This window comes from Oryctolagus cuniculus, chromosome 9 (assembly GCF_051225735.1).
Source record: "Oryctolagus cuniculus isolate XC-2025 breed Fujian yellow rabbit chromosome 9, ASM5122573v1, whole genome shotgun sequence".
Classification (NCBI taxonomy): Eukaryota; Metazoa; Chordata; class Mammalia; order Lagomorpha; family Leporidae; genus Oryctolagus; species Oryctolagus cuniculus.
The window spans coordinates 89,207,491-89,220,768 of record NC_142875.1 but is presented as its reverse complement, the minus strand read 5'-3'; the positions used below and the strand labels follow the sequence as shown (position 1 = coordinate 89,220,768).

Sequence of the window (13,278 nt, the reverse complement as noted above, 5' to 3'; positions counted from 1 at the left end):
GGACCTACCAAGATACCAAATCAATGTTCTTACTACTACCTCTTGAATTCACCATTTAGGACAATCACCGTACATCACTTTCTGTACCTAAGAGTTGGACTACTTTAAATGCCTCATGTGAGTGGAATTAAGAAGTGTCTTTTGGTTAACTGGTATATTTCATTTGGCACAATGTCCTTAAGGTTCATCTACATTACAGCACATGATAGAATTCCATCTTTTTAAAGGCTGGATAATATTTCATTGTATGTACAAGGATTTTCCAAAATGTTTGTAGAAAATGGGATTAAAAATAAGTTTGTTCTGGTTGGCGCCACTGCTCAATACGATAATCCTCTGCCTGTGGCGCCAGCACACCAGGTTCTAGTCCCAGTCGGGGCACTGGATTCTGTCCCGGTTGCCCCTCTTCCAGGCCAGCTCTCTGCTGTGGCCCAGGAATGCAGTGGAGGATGGCCCAAGTGCTTGGGCCCTGCACCCGTATGGGAGACCAGGAGGAGGAACCTGGCTCCTGGCTTTGGATCAGCGCAGTGTGCCGGCCACAGCACACCAGCTGCAGAGGCCATTGTGGGGTGAACCAATAGAAGAAAGACCTTTCTCTCTGTCTCTCTCACTGTCCACTTTGCCTGTCAAAAAAAAAAAAGTTTGTTTTGATGCAAAATTGTGCATAATATTTCAAAGAACATGGGTGTGTAAATATCTCTTTGAGATCTCACTTTATTGTTTGTTAAAGATGTATTTATTTATTTGAAAGTCACAGTTACACAGAGAGAGAAGGAGAGGTAGAGACAGAAAGAGAGGTCTTCCATCTGCTGGTTCAGTCCCCAAATGGCCACAATGGCCAGAGCTGAGCTTATCCAAAGCCAGGAGCCAGGAGCTTCCTCTGGGTCTCCCATGTGGGTGCAGCAAGTGCCATCTTTCACTGCTTTCCCAGGCTATAGCAGAGAGCTGGATTGGAAGTGGAGCAGCTGGGACTTGAACCGGGGCCCTGCAGGTGGCAGCTTCACCTGCTACGTTATAGTACTGGCCCTGAGATCCTACTTCAAATTGTTTTGGATATTAACCCAGAAATGGGAATGCTGGGGCAGGTCAGTAATTGTATTTTAATTTCTCAAGGAACCTTCATACTATTTTCCATAACTGCACCATTTTCCATTCTAACCAACAGTTCACAGAGGTTCAAATTTCTCCACATCCTCACCAATGCTTGTTATTTTCTTTGGCTTTTGTTGTTGTTGTTTATTTGACATGAGGTGAAATTGTGGTCTTGATTTGCATTTCTCTTCTCTCATGATTAGTGATGTTGAATATCTTTTCATATATTTTGACCATTTGTATATCTTCTTTGTAGAAATGTCTATTCAATGCCTTTGTTCATTTTTAATTGGCTTATTTGCTATTGAGTTGAAGGTGTTTTTCTTTTTTTAAATTTTAATGTATTTAAAGCCACGGTGGGCGGGGGGGGAGGGAGGGAGAGAGAGAGAGAGAGAGAGAGAATCCTCATCTGCTGATTCAGTCCCCAGATGCCTGCCCAGGCCAGGAGCCAGGAATTCAGTCCTCACGTGAGTGGGGAGGACCCAACTACTTGAGCCATCACTGCTGCCTCCTGGGGTCCACATTAGCAGGAAACTGGAATTGGGATCTGAAGCAAGGGCTTGAACCAAGACATTCCAATATGGAATGTGGGTATCTCAAGCTGTGTCTTAACCACTATGCCTAATTCCTGCCCCATATATTTAAAACTATATTTTGGCATTAAAAAGGATGTGGAGAGGCTACTTGTTCCCAAGCAGATTGCTGATTGCCTGGCTATGCTGTCCTCCTGCTTCAATGAATTTGTGTGGTAGTGTTCTCAGCTATAGAACTACATTGCTCCTTTGCCAATGGAGGTGGCCAATTAGGTGTAATAAGAAACATCTGCCCTGAACGCACCCGATCTTGTCTGATCTCGGAAGCTAAGCAGGGTTAGGCCTGGTTAGTACTTGGATGGGAGAAATATCTGGGAAGACTTCTGGGAAGGCTACTTAGTGGGAGCTAACTCAGTTGTGAGGCATGTTCATTTACATAGATTCACTACTACTTCCGACTGCTGAGAACATGATGTGATGGCTCGGGTTCCAGTAACCATCAAATGGCCATGGGGGTAATCTGGAACTCATGCAAAAAGGATGGCAGAAGAGAAAGAAGCCATTGCAGTCTCTAATGATCGTAGGGATATGTCAATCCAGTCTGCCGAACTCCAGGATTCTTTGATATGATAGAAAATAAATCCTGCCTTGTTTAATTCAAGGTTTCTATTTCTAGCAAAGCACTTTTGCTCTAGAACGAGACATATCCTTTCCCAAAGCTACTTGAGGACTGAAAAGCAATACTCTAGATCAGGGGTGAACAAACGTTTTTGTGCAAGGTCAGAGAGTATATATCTTGGGCTTTGCAAGCCATCTTATCTCTCCTATTTGACACTTGTCACATCTTACGCACTCCTAAAGTATATGAGCAGCTGCAGAGAATATGTAGAAAGATAAACATGGCTATGCTCCAACAGAATTTTATTTATAGGCACTGAATTTTTTTTTTTTTTGATAGGCAGAGTGGACAGTGAGAGAGAGAGAGAGACAGAGAGAAAGGTCTTCCTTTGCTGTTGGTTCACCCTCCAATGACCGCCGCGGCCGGCGCGCTACGGCCAGCGCACCGCGCTGATCCGATGGCAGGAGCCAGGTGCTTCTCCTGGTCTCCCATGCCGGTGCAGGGCCCAAGCACTTGGGCCATCCTCCCCTGCACTCCCGGACCACAGCAGAGAGCTGGTTTGGAAGAGGGGCAACCGGGACAGAATCCGGCGCCCCGACCAGGACTAGAACCCGGTGTGCCAGTGCCGCAAGGTGGAGGATTAGCCTAGTGAGCCGCGGCGCTGGCCCTGAAATTTGAATTTAATATAATTTTCATGTGTTTTTTATTCTGTTTATCTTTTTTAAGATCTACTTATTTGAGGGGTCAGCGCTGTGGTGCAGCAGGTTAAAGCCCTGGCCTGAAGCGCTGGCATCCCATATGGGCGCCGGTTCTAGTCCTGGCTGCTCCACTTCCGATCCAGCTCTCTGCTGTGGCCTGCGAAAGCAGTAGAAGATGGCCTGAGTCCTTAGGCCCCTGCACCCACGTGGGAGACCCATAGGAAGCCCCTGGCTCCTGGCTTCAGGTCGGCACAGCTCCGGCCATTGCGGCCATCTGGGGAGTGAACCAGTGGAAGGAAAACCTCTCTCTGTCTCTATCTCTCTCTGTAACTCTGTCTTTCAAATGAATAAAGGCAGAGCCACAGAGAGGGACAGACACAGAGAAAGAAAGATCTTCCATCTGTGGTTCACTCCTCAGATGGCTGCAGCAGCCAGGACTGGTCCAAGCTGAAACCAAAAGCCAGGAACTCTATCCGGGTCTCTCATGTGGGTGGTAGGGACCTAATTACTTGGGCCATCTTCTGCTGCTTTCACAGGCATTAGTAGGGAGTTGGGTCTGAAACAGAGTACCTGAGACTCCAATCAGTACCCTGACATGTGATGTAGCCATCACAAGCGGCATCTTAACCTGCTGTGCCACAATACTGGCCCATTTTATTATGTTTTTAATTTTTTAACCATATAAAAATATAAATATCCTTGGGCAGACATTTGACCTACCAGTAAAAATTTCCACATCCCACATTGGAGCACCCGAGTTCAATACCTGGCTCCAGCTCTGGACTCCAGCTTCCTGCTACTGCAGAACATGGAAGGCAGCAGTAGTGACTCAACTAATTGCGTTCTTGCCACCCATATGGAAGACCTGGATTGAGTTCTGGGGTTCTGGCTTCAGCCCTGGCTGAAGTGGGCATCTGGGGAGCAAACCAGCAAATGGGAGATCTCTGTCTGTCTCTGTCCCTGTCTGCCTTTCAAACAGGTAAAATAAATAAATTTTTAAAAGTCACATGTATTTACTTATTTTTTAAAAATATTTAGTTATTTATTTGAAAGTCAGAGTTACACAGAAAGAGAAGGAGAAGCAGAGAAAGAAAAGAAGTCTTTCACATGCTGGTTCACTCCCCAGTTGGCTGCAATGGACCGAGCTGTGCCGATCTGAAGGCAGGAGCCAGGAGCTTCTTCTGGATCTTCCCACATGGGTGCAGGGGCCCAAGTACTTGGGCCATCCCCTACTGCTTTCTCAGGCCATAGCAGAGAGCTGCATCAGAAGTGGAGCAGCCGGGACTCGAACCAGCGCCCATATGAGATACCAGCATTGCAGGCAGCGGCCTTACCTGCTACAGCACATCACCAGCCCCAAATATGTCACCTTTAACTGAATGATGCTTTCCTGATACTTACCAGATGTACTGATGCTAATTACAGTATTACACAAAGCTTTGAATATTTAAGACCTGTTCTAATTGCTTAAAAAAGTCAGTCACCTCACTTCATAACAATACTCTGTAAGATGACATTGCTATTGACCACTTGTGATGCTAACAGGTAAAGACCAAGGTGAGATATCCTGGGGCAGCATGGATCATTCCTTGGACTCTCAGCCACATCAGTTGCTGCTGCTTGCAGTGGCTGACAATGCCATTAGTGGTCTTGGAAGCACAGAAGCCCTGGAGCTGCAGTCAAGGGGCCACGGGAAAGATAAGGAAGAGATTTACCACTGAAGATGGCGAGACATTTTTAAAAACCATGCTTGTGTAAAATCTGGTCACAGCAGGTCACTTTACTGATGGGAGACGTGTGGCGATTGTGGAGAAACAGGATAGATATCCAGGGTTTTATATTGGAGAGAGAGGTCGAGGACAGATTGCAAAACTTTAAAGTAGTAAGGGGCAGGTATTTGGCACAGTGAGTAAGACATTGCTTGGGACACCTGTATCTCATATCAGAGTTCCTGGGTTCAAATTCTGGCTCTCCTCCAGATTTCAGCTTTCCACTCAAATACACCCTGGGAGGTTGCAGGTGATGGCTCAAGTGGGTCCCTGTCACACATGTGGGAGACCTGTGTTGAGTTCCTAGCTCCTGGCTTTGGCTTGGCCTAGCCCAGGTCATTGCAGACATTTGGAGAATTACGGAAGATATTCTCTTTCTGTGTCTTTAAAATAAATAAAATTAAAAAATAGTTTGAAAAGAGGTGGTGGTGGAGGTGGTGTGTGTGTATGTGCAAGAGCCACTGGTAATTTCTGGGTAAAAAAAAATTGAGCCATTTATCCAACATCATATGCACATGTTATTGAGTTGATTAAAATGTTTCCTTTCAGTGAGTGTAGTGATTATACACAGGTCCTTTGTGCTGTACAGGTGACAGTGTGTGTGATCAGGGTGGGACTATTAGGGGTGTCAATAGAAGCATGCTGAGTGGGGGGCATGCAGAAAATGCTTTGAGTGAAAAAAATCCAAAAGTAGGGTGAGAGGTAGTTTGTTATATAACTAGGGATAAGACTCAGGGACAGAGTACTTTGATGGGCTTTTAATCATGCCAATAATAATTGTTTAGCCTCATATATGGAAAGAACAGAGCGGGCGCTCTCTCTATCTCAGTCTCTCCCTCACTCTTTTTCCCCAGGCAGCTGTGCAAAGATTTCACCATGTGACCGTGACAGCACAACAGTGAAAGCCTCTGACTGCCAAAAGAAGAGTGTAGGGAAACAAAGGCCAAAGCCAGCTGCCAGGAACGCCCATCCCCAGCAGTGAGACTGTCCTCGCCAGGGCCAACCCTCTGACCGGGAGATGGAATCTACCCCCTGCTCCTCCTTCCTGCCTCCACTTCCAGTCCCCTAACTCCCAAAAGTGGAGCTCTGAGGGGACTCTTACAGGCCAGGTTGAATTCCTGCCAAGCTCAAGGTATGTGGGCACAGGAGAAGGAAGGAGACCCTCTTGATGGTGAAGTTCAATAGAGCCTGTACCACTGAAACACTAGGAACTGCTCAGCACAACTCTTAGCCCCAGGCTGTGCGCAGGTTGGAACACAGCTGCCTCTTCCTGCCCCTATTTCTCCGAGCAATGCTTCTGCTGCTCTTGGCTGATGGCTTCTGCTAGAAGACCTTCAGGAGAAAATAAAACCAGTCTCTTGCCCTCAGTAACTTTCTTTCTCTACTTCTCCAGTATCAATCCCACCCCATTGTCCTTACTTCTTCCTGAAGCCTTGGATCTACCACAGGCCTTAGACCTAGACTGTTCCCAGATCCACATGTTGTTCCTATAAAATTTTTTTGAAGATTTATTTCTTCATTAAAGAGGCAGAGGCACACACACGCACACACACACACAGAGTTCTTTTAGCCACTGGGTTCACTCCACAAATATCCACAATGGCTGGAGCTGGGCTCATCCGAAGTCTGGAGCCAGGAGCTTCTTCCAGGTCTCCCATGAGGGTGCAGGGGCCCAAAGACTTGGGCCATCTTCCACTGCTTTCCCAGGCCATAGCAGAGCTGGATCGAAAGTGGAGCAGCCTGGACTTGAACCGGCGCGCATATGGGATGCCGGCACTATAAGCAATGGTTTTACCCACTATGCCACAGCATAGATCCCTCCTGTAAAATCTTAAGCCAGTCATTTTTACTTCTCTGGGGCTTAATTTTTAAAAAATACTCACTTCTACCTACTCTTTCTTTCAAGGATAAAGTGGGATTAAAAAGTAATAAAGTGGGGTCGGCGCTGTGGCACAGTGGGTTAAAGCCCTGGCCTGAAGCACCGGCATCCCATCTGGGTGCCAGTTCTAGTCCCAGCTGCTCCTCTTTCAATCCAGCTCTCTGCTATGGCCTGAGAAAGCAGTGGAGGATGGCCCAAGTCCTTGGGCCCCTGCGCCCAAGTGGGAGACCCAGAAGAAGCTCCTGGCTTCTGGCTTCGGATCGGTGCATCTCTGGCTGTTGCGGCCAATTGGAGAGTGAATCAGCAGATGGAAGACCTCTCTCTGTAACTCTTTCAAATAAATAAAAATAAATCTTTTTTAAAAAAAAGTAATGAGGCACCCAAAGCTAAAAACATTCTGAAAGTATTACACATAAATAAAGTGACTGATGTCACACATCATGTTCATGTGTGTGAAAAGGATAGTTGTTGTCTATTAACCTGTTTGCAGTAATACATTCATTGAGGTAGCAGATTGTGCTTTTGTCTTTGTATTAGACATCCATTTTCTAGCCTTTATGACTTGTCAGATACTACTCATTAATCCCCACTGCTCCAAAGGTCAGGTTTATATTGACAGATTTTCTGGCAGATGTTTTAAGATTATAAACTAAATCAACATAGAAATTATTTTTATGTGATTTCCTACTGTGTACTTTTTTTTTAACTGCTGCATAGATTTGGTCATAATCACTGAAATCTTTTATTTGTTATCATGGAGGAGCAGGCATTTGGCACAGTAGTGAAGACCCTGTTTGGGACACCTGCATTCCATATAGAAGTGCCTGGAATCAAGTGCTTTCAATTCAAGCTTTCTGCTAACATGCACCCTGGGAGGCAAGTAGTAATGGCTCAAGTGCTTTGGTCCATGCCACCCATGTGGGAGGTCTTGATTGAACTCCAGGCTCCCGGCTTCAGCCCTGGCTGTTGTGGGCATTTGTGAGTGAACCAGTGCATAGAAGATCACACACGTGCTCTCTCTCTCTCTCTCTCTGCCTTTCAAATACTCATTTATTCAATAAAGTTAGAATGGAATCTATTCATGAACATTAAATGCTAAAAGACTGAGTAGAAATAAGAATGTTGATGGTGCCCTTGGGCAAATGACTTGGTTTCTTTGTTGCATACTATTTAAGGCACTTGGGCACTCAAAGTCCTATGACTGTATAAAATGTGATGTGCTCTTTGTCGGGATGGATACACATAGAATATGCCATTGAAAACCTGTGAGTTTACTGACTGCCATTCTGCTTCAAGATGGTAACTTGAGCAAACTGAACTTGAGCTGTAACTAGGTAGCATTTGGAAGGGCTTCCAATTGGGTCAAAATCGGACTATCATTTATAGGAGGAAAAAGAAACAAATGAACAGCCAAATGGCCGAGTTCAAACAGAACATTCTCCAGAAGATCAGTTATTTTGCTGCTCACAGCCTCTGGTGCTTGGTGTGTGCTCTATCCATACAGTCACGTCCTACATTGCTTTTGTTAAAGAGAAGATAGGGGCATTATGAACTGTAAACAAGCTAATGAGGATAAACAAATAAGATTTTCTTTTCTCCAGGACCTGAGCATCTGTAATATATGCAGCTCTCGAGTCTCCACCACATGCTAGTGCATTTAAGAAAGGAAGCTGCCATTTGGGATGCACACATCTCATATCAGAGTGCATGGCTACTTCACACTTCTGATCCAGCTTCCTGCTACTGTGCCTGGAAAAACAGCAGATGATGGCCGAGTACCTGGGTTCCTGACAAATGGAAATCTGAATGAAATTCTGGGCTCCTGGCTTTGGCCTGGCCTGGCCCTAGCTATTGTGGACACTCGGGGAGTGAAAAATTGGATGAAGGGTATCTCTCTTTGTTGATCTCTCCCCCTTTCTGTTGTCACTCTTTCAAATAAGGAAAGAAATCTTAAATTTAAATAAAAAAGGAAACTATAGGAATCCAGGAAGCAAACGACAGATCTAGGACCATATAGAAAGCCCCTGCACAGCTACAAAGGCATCCTGGTGGTAACCTGCTCTGGCTGGGGTTTACATTCCCTTGCTTCTGCAGAATCATGCAGAGTCTGGTCTAATTCCTTGGATCCTTTTAGAACCCATTCCTTTTCCAAGAGGATTAGTTCCTACCATCCAAAGACAAACAGAAAGCCTTTCTGCCCTTTTCCATTTATAGAGCTCAGGAAACACCAGTGTAGCTTGCTATTGCTATTAAATTGGGCTCCCTATACCTTCAGTATCTCTCCCCAACTCCTCTTACTCATTTCCTTTCTCAACCCTCCAATAAAAAAAGTCATTTGTTTTGATTTATTTGAAAGGCAGACTGAGACAGAGTAAGAGGGAGAGATCTTCCATCCACTGGTTCACTCCCCAAATGCCCACAGCAGCTGGTATTGGGCCAGGTTAAACCCAGGAGCCAGGAACTCCATTTGGGTCTTCCCTGTAGGTGATAGGGACCCAAGTACTTGAGCCACAGCTATCTGCCTTCTAGGGTGCATGTTAGCAGCAAGCAGAGTCAGACATTAAATCCAGGCACTCCTAATTGGGGTGCAGGTATCCCAAGCAAAGCCTTAACCACTGTGCTAAATGCCTGCCCTTCCATGATAACAATGAGTTGAGTGATGGTAAACAAATGTAAACACTAAGAAAGCGTATAAAGGGGCCAATGCTGTGGCATAGCGGGTTAAGCCACCCTCTGCAGTGCCTTATCCCATATGGGTGCTGGTTTAAGTCCCAGCTGCTCCACTTTCCATCCAGCTCTCTGATAATGCACCTGGGAAAGCAGTGGAAGATGGCCCAAGTACTTGGGTCCCTGCACCCATATGGGAGACCAGAAGAAGCTCCTGGATTTGGAGTGGCTCAGTTCTAGCTGTTGTGGCCATTTGGGATGCAAACCAGCAGATGGAAGATCTCTCTCTCCCCCTCTCTCTGTAACTCTTTCAAATAAATAATCTTAAAAAAAATAAAGTATATAAAAATAATTTTGATGTTGATTCAATTTAACATCTTAAAATGTCTGTAACAGCTAGGTCTTGGCCAGCCCAAAGTGAGGAACTGGGAACCCAATCCAGGTACCCTATGTGGATGGCAGAGACTCATCCACTTGAGCCATCACTGCTGTCTCCAAGGGTGTGCATTAGCAGGAATCTGGAGTCAGGAGTAGAGCTGGGATTTGATCCCAGGGCACCAAATACCTGCACCAATCCCTCCAATTTTTACCTGCTTCATATTGCCCTTAATGGATGTCCCTTATTGACTCAAATATTTTATTATTTCAATTTTATTGGATTTGTAATGCCTCCTCTGTTTCTTGTTACCATCCCTTGGCCTGGGAAGTCAGATAGACTCATAGAAATCCAGGGCAGAGAAGGATGGCAAGATATGAGGCCTGGGCCATAGTCCTATTCCCAGTTACCAAAACCCGGGAAGCCTTAGGAGGCCTCAGGATTGGCAGGATTTTCCTTCATTTCCCCTCTTTTACTTTATATAACTTCTCCACAGAGGGCAGAGAGAATAAGACCCACAGGTCCCCTATGAACCCATGTTCCTTTTAAGCTATGGCAACCATCCTACTTTGAGTGAATCACAGCCATTCAGAGAGATAACCAAATTTGATTTTCAAGTGATCTGATAGACCAGGGATATTCTGAGACCAGATCAGACCACAGAGGTGAAGGCTGAGCAGTGTCGTGGGCTGGACTTAAATCTTTTAAGAAGTGATTCCAGGGCACCCCTGTGCCATCCCAGAGTCTGAAGATGGAAGTTACATGTGGGCCATTTTGCTTTTGCACAACACTAATGGAAAAGTTTTCCAAATGCTCAGCTTTGTCCTGAATGGGCAGAGGGTAGCTGAGTGGAGTTAAGGGATTGGGACAGAGGCAAGTGGATGAGAAAACCCTGGCTCCTAGAGAGTCTAGAGACTTCTCAGCAGCAGCATGAATGGCAGGGAGCCACAGTTCCAGGGAAAGACAGGCAGAAGGCAGGATCTGAGTTGCCTTTTAGGGAAGTAGCTTTACCAGCAATTCCAGTTTAAAAAACAACTTTGCCAGCACAGATCAAGTCTTGGCTTCTTCCATCTGGAACAGCATAAGGAACATATCTTTGGAGTTCAACCCTGAGTCTCTCTAGTCACTCCCTAGCTTGCCACTTATGGAGGACACGCTTCTGCCCATGCTGGGTCAGGTCCCATAAGGCCTCAGAGGAAGTCTGGCCTTAGCGTTGTTTAAGGCTGAAAATGATTAGTAACAAAACAGACTGCTCTATTGTACAAGGAACGAGAGGAACATGGGCCCCATTGTCAGGGGAGAAAGATGTGGCTGGACTTCAGCGTGACCTTTCTGGCTGTCTTTCTGCCGAATCTTTCCCAATTAGTTCTTCCCCATGTGCACAACCAGTGATGATGATGGTAGCAACATGAAAGCCAATTAGGATTCAAGGACACTTTCTCTTGGCTCAAAAGACAGTTTACTACCCACCCCAAAAACCAAAGAAACAGAAGCCTATTGAGGTCTTTTGCTGCTGTTTCCTGCTGATGACATAGATGGATCCTCATCAGATAAAGCAGGTGAGTCAGTGCTACTTCATCTGTATTGTGTGAGCAGTCTTAGGGCAGTATTCATTACACAGATACAAAGGTCTGGTGATTTTTAACTTTTTTTTTTAACTTTTAAAAACAATTATTTACTTCTCATCTACTTCAAAAAGCAATGGAGAGAGAGAGAGAGAGAGAGAGAGAGAGAGAGAGAGAAAGAGAAATCTTCCATCTGCTGGTTCACTCCCCAAATGCCTGCAACTGCCAAGGTTGGGCCAAGCCAAAGCTGGGAGCTCAGAATTCCAATCTGGGTCTCCTACATGGGCAAAAGGGACTCAAGCCCTTGAGCCATCGTCTGCTACCTCCCAGAATGCATTAGCAGGAAGCTGGATCAGAAGTTGAGTAGCTGGGACTTGAACCCACACTCTGGTATAGGAGGTGTGTGTGTCCTAAGTAGTAACTTAACCTGCTGTACCATGCCGAGGTTTGGGGATTATAGGTAATAGTGGTCCCTGGTTTGAGGATGAATGAGTTCCTATAGACTACGTTTCAAAGCTTAGCTCCAGCCCTGTGTCAGACTCAGCCTCACTAGAAGGTCATCCTTTATAGTCTCAGCACACAATGACTTTATACATGATGTACACCATGGGTGGTGGCAGGTGATGGTTGAAGTACTTGGTTCCCTGCCAACCATGTAAGAGACCTGGGTTGAGTTCTAGACCCCTGACTTCTGCCTGGCTCAGTCCCAGATGACTCAGACATCTGTAGTAGGCCAGCAGATGGAAGATTCTCTCTCTCTCTCTCTCTCTCTCTCTCTCTCCTCCCACACTCAAATTTTTCTAAAGTTTAAATTTTGGTTCACTCCCCAAAATGTTGCAACAACTGGGGCTGGGCCAGGCCCAAGTCAACTTGAATTCAGGTACTGTGATGTGTATAAAGTCCTCTTAACTGCTAGACCAAACACTCACCACTCCCCGGGTTGCAACTTTAGTAATACCTGCTTGGACATGCTTACCCTAACCTCTTGAGCTACAGGAGCTCCCAAATCTCTCTCTCCATTTTTTGTTCTGTGTGGCACTTATCAGTACATGAAATTATCTCATATATTCATTATTTATGTCGTCTGTCTCCAGCTATTCCCCAAGTCTCCCATCTCTAGTTCTGAAGAAAAGTTCCTTGAGGCAGGGGCTTGTCCTGTTCACTCCCATATTCCCAGTGGCCAGAACTCTACTGGCACATAGCAGGCACTCAGTATTGGTGGAGGTTTCCAGCTTTCCTCAGCTCCCATCCTGTGTGGTGAATATCTTTCAGAGACAAGAAGTCGCTGGGAAGCAGATCTTGGGAGTCTGTTCAGCCTTTCTCCCTCCTGCCAGGCCTGTGTCCAGTTCTTGGCCATTGGCCTCTCTTGCTCTGTTTCTCAGTGTGGGAAACCACTAACCAGTTTGATACTGAGGCAGGGAGGGGGCAGCATGTCAATGAAAACATAGGCCACAATCTAGATTGCTGATATCAAGTGGTAATGACTTCAGCTGCATTTAATTAAACATGGAGTAGCTTATTGGAACCTTGTGGGCCAGTAGGTCTAATTTCTGCTCTCATTTTTGCACTCTTCCAAGCTTCAATTAAGGGAGCAACAAAAGATCCCTATCATGAGCCATGTGTGGTGATCTCATCAGCTAAAATAAATATTTTTTTTCTGGTTATATTTATAGGACTCTTTCTTGTTTCCTTGGACAACCCTAGCTGGCGTTACCTTGTTTATCTTTCCTTCATCTAGATTTGCATTTGTGGGGGACAGCTTGTTATCTGTGGTTCTCAGCTGCATAGGATTTCCAATTTCTCTGTTTTCCTTCTCTTAGTTTTCATCTGTGGGGGTTCTTGTAAAATCAAGCAGTTTGTAATTTCCAGTTACCAAGGCAGTTACCAGTATTATGAAAAAACTAGCGTTGGCTCCAGCCAAGTACTTTGTGTCTTGTGGCCTTCCAGGGGAGTGTGGAACTAGTTTTCCTTTTCTCTTTTTGCCAGTCATGTGCTTCCTGCTGCCAGGCGCTCCCTCCATCGTCACAGGTGAAAAGTGCAGATCGGGGCTGGCACTGTGGTGTAGTGGGTAAAGCCACTG

General features: G+C 45.6%; 1 long non-coding RNA gene across 1 annotated transcript in view; it reads left to right on the top strand.

Annotated features, from left to right (window-relative positions):
• LOC138843838 (uncharacterized) overlaps window positions 1-13,278 on the top strand; it is a 51,501-nt gene that overhangs the window by 21,157 nt on the left and 17,066 nt on the right. Inside the window, exon 2 of the long non-coding RNA XR_011378888.1 lies at window positions 5,566-5,843. This is a non-coding gene — a long non-coding RNA (uncharacterized LOC138843838). The remainder of the gene's footprint in view (window positions 1-5,565; window positions 5,844-13,278) is intronic.